Genomic DNA, 6,787 nt, shown 5'->3' on the forward strand with positions numbered 1-6,787 from the left:
GCCAGAGTTACCAAGGAACCTGATTCCTGGGGCACCTGACACACCTGGGGTCTGTAGCCAACAAGGACAGAGCCTGGTCCTAGAAGAGCCCACCTTCTCTACTCCATCCCCTGGCCATAGTGGCATGGTCTTACCAGTTTACACGTGCAGCCAAGCACAGAGCAGATGGGTTGGTGTCCTGGGTCCGGCCCTCCATCTGCACAGCTAATGAGCTGATGACGATGGTTTCCCGGCTCTTGGTACCTTCTGGAGAACTGTGGGCTGGCCCCTGCCTAGGCAGTATGGGGTGCAGGGAGCCCTGTTGGGGGCCTGAGTCCAGCAGCTCCATGTTCACAGGGTGGGCTGGGGGAGGGGATGGGAGTGAGTAATTTGATGAGCCAGTGTCTTCCTAGGGATTTGCTTCCAGCACAGCATACGTGGGCTCCTGCTGGCTGGACAGACTTCCTATGTGGGACAGGAGCAGGCAGAATAGGGTTGGTGAGCACCACCCCCAGGATGTTCCATATGAAGCCGCCCACCTGGGCAGCCCTGGGCTTAGGACCCCCATGTCCACCAGGTGAAGGCCTGACGGTGCAGCAGGATAGAGAAGTGAGGTGCTCAGGGGCTCACGGGATCACAGCAGCAGGTGGAGCCTCTGACGTAGGGATAGTGGACCATGCTGCCCTGGGGCTGGGTCCCCTCCTCTGCTCAGACCCAGTGGCCCAGGCCCTCCCCACCATCACTGGACTCCAACTGCCTCCATCTCACACAAGTCAGCCCCGCCTCTCCATTTCCTTCTGAAACTTTGTGGCACCAGCTTTTGGACCCCTGGTTTCAGCTTCATTCTCAGGGGAGCCCCTGTCCTCCTGAGTCAGCAAAATGAGGAACACAGCCCTGGGGAGAGCCCCACTGGCCCCCAAAAGCAGGAGGCACAGACAGGGCAGTCAACTCAGGCCCAGGGGAACCGGGGAGGGGCTAGGCCACGTCACAAGATGCTAGTAAACTTGAGGCAGTGCAGCATGGAGGGCAGCTCTGTTTCTCAACATGCTTTTTGTCTGAGTCTCTCTGTAACCTTCCCAGGGCTGTGGAGACTCTGGGGGTCTTGAGGAAGCTGCTCCTGGTCTTGTGGTGGCCCAGGCTGCCTGGCCTGGAGGAACGGCCCAGTGCCCGGGCACTGATCCCAGAGGCTCGACCGTCTTCTGTTTCCTCCTCTCCTCGGCGGCTCTGTGCCTGCTCTTCCTGGCGGCTGCCCAGCTGCCACCCTCCCTCCCCTGTCTGGCCAGGATCTGGGGAGGGGGCAGGGCTGGCTCTGCCCACACAGCCTTGAGCCCTCCTTTGGAGTTGCAGCCCCTAATCCTCACATAGCAGCCCCCCTCCTCCTAACTGGCTTCATCTGGTACCTTCAGGAAGGACCTCCATGGCTGTCCTGAGCCCAGCTCCTCTTCAACCCTTCTGGGGGTGTCCTGGGCAGTGGACTGGGGCCAAGGCCCTGTACCCCCCATTGGCTGTACACCTGCCTCCAGAGAGCCCCTGGTTGGGCTGGCCTTGCTTGGAGAGTGAAGAGGAGGCCGCCCGTGGCTTGTGGTGGGGCAGGAGCCCTAGGAACATGTGAACAAGGGGCACCTGTGGGGACAGGAAGCTGTGAAATGGGCTATTAATAGAGCCCTCTTCCCAACGGGACTGCCAAGCGTGACTAATGCCACTGGGAACTGACTGCCACTCACCATTGGCTGGAGATGGCCAGGGATGGAAAGAGGGCAGGAATGGGGTGCTGGTTCTGGGAGGCAGAACTGAGCGGGCCCACAGTTGTAGCAGGCAGGCAGAGAGGCAGCGTGGGGGGCTGACTTGAGGGGAAGCACTGGGGACAAAGACCTCAGGGAGTGGCCTGTCCAAATGCTGCCCCCACCAGTTGATGGGATGTCCAGTGACTGTAAGTCCCAATGCTCGCTCAGCCCTTCTCACATAGATGGGAGAGCTCTGGACGCTCTGATCATCATGAATGCTTCTCTCCCTCACTCCCTATTGGGCGAGTGAGCCTGGCTTGAACCTGGCAGGGGTCTGATCCTTCTCACAGAAGCTGGTGCCACCAGGGATGGGCCAGGCTCTCTTGACCCCGCATGCCCTCCTCACTATGTTGTGGCCAATGGAAGGGGAAGACTCAGGGCCAGGGACTGTTCAGTGAGTGTGGTGGGTGGAGCATGGTTAGCCATCTCCCACTGTCTTTGCCCACTAGGATGCACATCCCATGGTCCCCCACCCTCGATTTTTGTCCACAGGTCAGGGGAGTGGAGCTCAAGTGGGAAGAAGTCCCACCAGCCCGCCCTCAGGACCCCCCGCCCCATCTCCCTTGCTGCTGAGCCATGCAGTGCTGTGGGGTCTGGCCCTCTTACCCTCCGAACTCTCACCTCTCCTGCTGAGGGCTGGGGCTGCTAGAGGAAAAGAGCACATCCTGCCAGGGGGATGTCAGCCCCTGATGCCCCCTGCCCAGCCTTCTTTGACCCAGCAAAGTACAGCAGGCTGGGCAGTTATCGCTGGCTCCATAGGCTTAGCTCCCGGACCCCAGCACAGCCACCTGGGGACCAGTCTGGGGAGGGCTTCAGGGAGCGACTCACACTCCTGATAATATAAAAATAGTTGGGAGGAGGCGCCCAGACGTGCGGGGGGTGAGTTGCTTCTCTCAGATGTTTAAATTATCTCTGCCATATGTGTGTGGGCCTGGGCTCCCTCCCGTGCGGTGCTGGGCCAGGGTCCGGGATGATCCCTGCAGTGGCCAGGCAGGCGGCTGCTTCCTCCTTCCTCCACATCCCAGGCACTGTCTGGGTACTCTCTACACCCTGAGTAGCCTGAAGGCAGGGCTGTGGACCATGGGGCGTGCGAGGGACAGGGCTTCTGGGAGGTCTGAGGAGCCCTGGCCCAGGGTGCCGTTGAGCAGCCAACTGCTGCTGGTCGTTCTGAGCAGGGTGGGCATGGAGAGGGTCCCTCTGAAGTTTCTGAAGAAATGCAAAAAAATCTCAGAAGAAAATCTTCAGGGAGCCAGGCTAGACCTGCAGTGGGTGCTATGCCGTCCTTGTGCCCAGGGTCAGTGGTAAATATGTGTAGTCCCTGTGCCCCAGCAGTGGGAGGGGGCTGTGGCTCCTGAAGGCACTGCTGGACGTGTGTGCACAAGCCAGGAGGCTGTGGGTGTGATCTGCGGGTTTCAGTGTTAGATTAAATTGATTTTCCAGCTTCCCCTGGGAGGGGAGGGTACGATGAGCTGTGGCTGTTGACAGCAGCCCGCGTGTTGCCTACTGTGTTAGGACAAGATCGATCTCCACCATAAAAACGAAATTAAGCAGATACTGCCCTGGCTTCCGACAGTGCCGGCTGTTCATCCTCCAAGCAGTTGCCACCTGCTGCTGTCCCATGCAGGGTCTAGGGGAGAAAAGAAGAAAGGAGGGATTGCAGGGGAAACTGACACATGGAGACCATCCAGGGTCCAGGCAGCTGCCAAAGCCAGGCAGGCAGGGCCAGCAGTGCTACCACCATGCAGGGGCCAACCTGAGCAGGGTCCCAGGTGCCTTCTCTGGGTGTCCGCATGGGACCTCAGGCCCACAGAGCCCTTCCTGTGGCCTCTCCCCACCTGAAGGTGGCCCTGCCTGTCCGCTGTCTGTCCTGTGTGCTCATGTACCAGGTTTCTCCTGGATCAAGGCTGGAGCTGGCCGCACCCTAGAGAGCAGAGCCTGTCAGGCTAGTGCTCAGGCCAGCTGTGCAAGGTGCTGGCTGCCATTGACCATGCCCCAGAGCACACATGGTGGTCCCTCCTGGCTCACACTTGTCCAGTGAACACCTGCTGTGGGCTAGGTAGTGGCCATGTAGCAACAGAGCAGTGGCAGGACCCCAAGGTCCTGACAGTGCTCTAAGGGACCTGTGGGACAGTGAGCAGGGAGATCAGGGTCCTGCCTTGCCTACCTATCTGCTGGCTCCCCTGGCCTGGCCTGGGCCATGGGGCTGGTCCAATGGCAGGTCCAGCCTCCTGCATGGGTGAATGCTATGCTCCCACCTAAGCCCCTGTGGGGGCAAGTGCAAGGCAGCTGGGCTGGGAGCTGTGTCAGGTGTCCTAGCTCAGGCTCTGGGGGAGGAGCTGGAGGTAACCTGAGGGAGTGTGGATGTGTTTGGGGCCCCAAGCCTTGTGAGGACCCACAGGGCAGAGGTCTATTCCCGAGGCCTCCCTGTGGGCCCTTGGGGCAGATGGAGGCCGGGCAGCATAGGCAGCAGGAGGAGGGTTGACCCTTCCGTGGTCTTGTTGGAAGGATGCAGCCCCTTCTGGCCTCCAGGTGTTGGCTCTGGGTCTGCTTTCTGGCAGCACCTGGGGTTGGGGTTTCTGCTCTGAGGAAGCAGAGGGTGGGGCTGGCAGGGTAATGCATGTGGGTGTGGGGGCCCTGGCTAGCATTGCCCCCATGCTGGTGTGCTTCCCATGCTGTGGGGACTTGGCTCTGCTGAGGCTGGAGGCTGCCCCTCATTATGTGGGATGGCCGAGCTGTCCAGGTTCAAGGCCTATTAGCGGATCCAGCCCGCCATGGCCAGCGACCAGCTTGCCTAGTCTTGGTTCAGCTGTGCTGTGAGGGTGCATGCAGCCTGGGGCACTCTGGCTTCACTCGGCACCATGGTTCTGTGTCTAGCTGTCTTTTGGAGAGGATGGGGGTCACCTTGATTCTCAGGGCAGTGGGGAAACTTCCTGGCAGAGCCTTATGTCAGGGCGGATTAGCTGGGCTCTGTCAGCCTGGTCAGTGCAGGGTTCTGGCCTAGGGCAGCTGAAGAGGGGCCTGGGCATCTGTATGCAGCAGTCTGGGCTCCATGTTGCATGGGGCTGGGCCGGATGCTCATTCCCGAGCTCCTGCTCAGGCGGAGGGGGGCACCTAAGCTCTCCACCTCAGCTGATGGAAGCACCAGTTGTTAGCTCTAAGGGAGGAGGGGCCTGGGGACAATCTTGGGGGGCTTTGAAGAGGATGGATGGGTGGAAGGCAGGAGCGTCCCACGGGGCTAGGCCCAGGTTGAGGAAGAACAGGGGCATCCAGAACAGGGCCTGGGACAGAGAAGCAGAGTGTCTTCCTGGGAACCAGGAGCTACTGGCTTTCGGGTATGTGGAAAGTGGCTGTGGGCCCCCAGGGACATCTGAAGGATATGGTGCAGGCACTGGGTGGGGGGGCCAGGCTGTGAGCCAGCCCTCTGTTCCTAGGTGTGTGCACTTGCCTCTGGGATTTCTGGGCTCCACCCGCCTGGCTGGCTATGCTGGCAGGGCCCTGCGCCCCATCTTCCCAAGTACTCCTGGGACTCTGGCCCCTTTCCTGTCCCAGCAGCTAATGGCTCCCTAATCTAATTCTGCCTGCTGACCTCCTGTGAGCAGAGTCAGAGCTTCTGTGACAAAGGCTCCTTATTGGGTCTGGGGTTTGGCTTTGAGCTGATTACAGGGGATCTGGCCGGGTGTGGTCCTGGTTCACTGTGGTCAGCCCAAGATGCCCTGCTATCTCCTCATGGCCTGCCACCTCCCCAACCTTGCCCCCCCTGGCTAGGCCAGGCTGCCTGGCCTCCAGCTCCTCCTGCCTGTGCAGAGAGGGGAGAGTGTGACAGTCTCACTGGAGTGGGCACAGCCTGGGGGTCGGCAGGAAGGAGGCCTGGAGGCTCCCAAGGAGGAGGGGGTCCTTCAACCGGAAAGCCACCTCTGACTAGGGGTGAGAGAGCCAGAGCCCACAAGTTGTCCCTGTGTTGCAGGTGGTATAATTGCAGGGCTCAGTGGCAGGAGGGTTCTAGGTCTTGCCTATAGTGGGAGCTGGGGCTGGGCAGCCCAGTGTCAGGTGTCCAGCTGGGCAGATGTCCCATACCCATCTCCTCTACTCCCACTCCCAGGGCTGCACACGCATCTGTGGCCCCTCAGGGGCTCTGCTGAAGGTACTGGCATGGCTTTTGCTGGGCTCCTGTGGCTCCTTCCAGTCAGGTGGCCATCACAATGGTGAAGGAAGTGCCCTTGTGCATCGGGCTGCAGCAGCAAGCGTGGGAAGGGCTGGGCTGGGGCTGCAGCTGTGTGAGTGAGGCAGAGGAACCTGACCAGGGCTCAAGGGACCCACAGCTCCCGCTCATGCTGGAGTCACAGTTGAAAGGGGCCTGTGTTCCTGTCCTTGGGGCAGAAGGGCTATAGCCTCCTGGCCTCCCACCTGCCTGTAGAATGCGGGGATCCACTGGGAGGCCCTCTTCAGTGTGAGGGCTGTGGGGGGATGAGACCTTCTCCAGGGTTCAGGATGGGATTGAGAGGATGGGACACCAGCTCTGGGCACCGCGTGTGCAGGACAGCAAGGAGATCCATGCCATTCATCCTGATTACATGGACTGTCGCCCCCAGGCCTCACGGCTGCGTTCTTGGGGTTTCCAGGAGGGGCCACCATTGATCCTGCTGTCATTTCTGAGCCCAAGATGAAGGTCTGGGGAGCCTGGAACTTGGATAGCACTGCTGCCTTTCAGGGCCATGCTGGCCCCCAGCTGAGCTCCCTTGTCCTAAATCCTTTGGCCAGTGGGGCTGGTCCAGGCTGGGATTAGTGCAGGGGATTGAGCTGAGGGTGGGCGGGGCATGGGCTCGGCCCTTCCCCCATCCCTTGGGGCGCAGCTTCTTCAGGGACTCCTGGAAGGTAGTGGGCTGGCCTGGGGGCCGTCTGGGACAGTAGGTGACAGGCAGGCAATGCCACTGGGGCCTGGGAACAGCCCTGAGGGGGGAGGAAGAGGTGGAGGAGAGACAGGGGCCTCCAGAGCCCCTGTGCCCCATACTGCCTCTGCCAGACCT

This window comes from Otolemur garnettii, unplaced genomic scaffold, assembly GCF_000181295.1.
Source record: "Otolemur garnettii isolate 467f Iridium unplaced genomic scaffold, OtoGar3 scaffold00067, whole genome shotgun sequence".
Classification (NCBI taxonomy): Eukaryota; Metazoa; Chordata; class Mammalia; order Primates; family Galagidae; genus Otolemur; species Otolemur garnettii.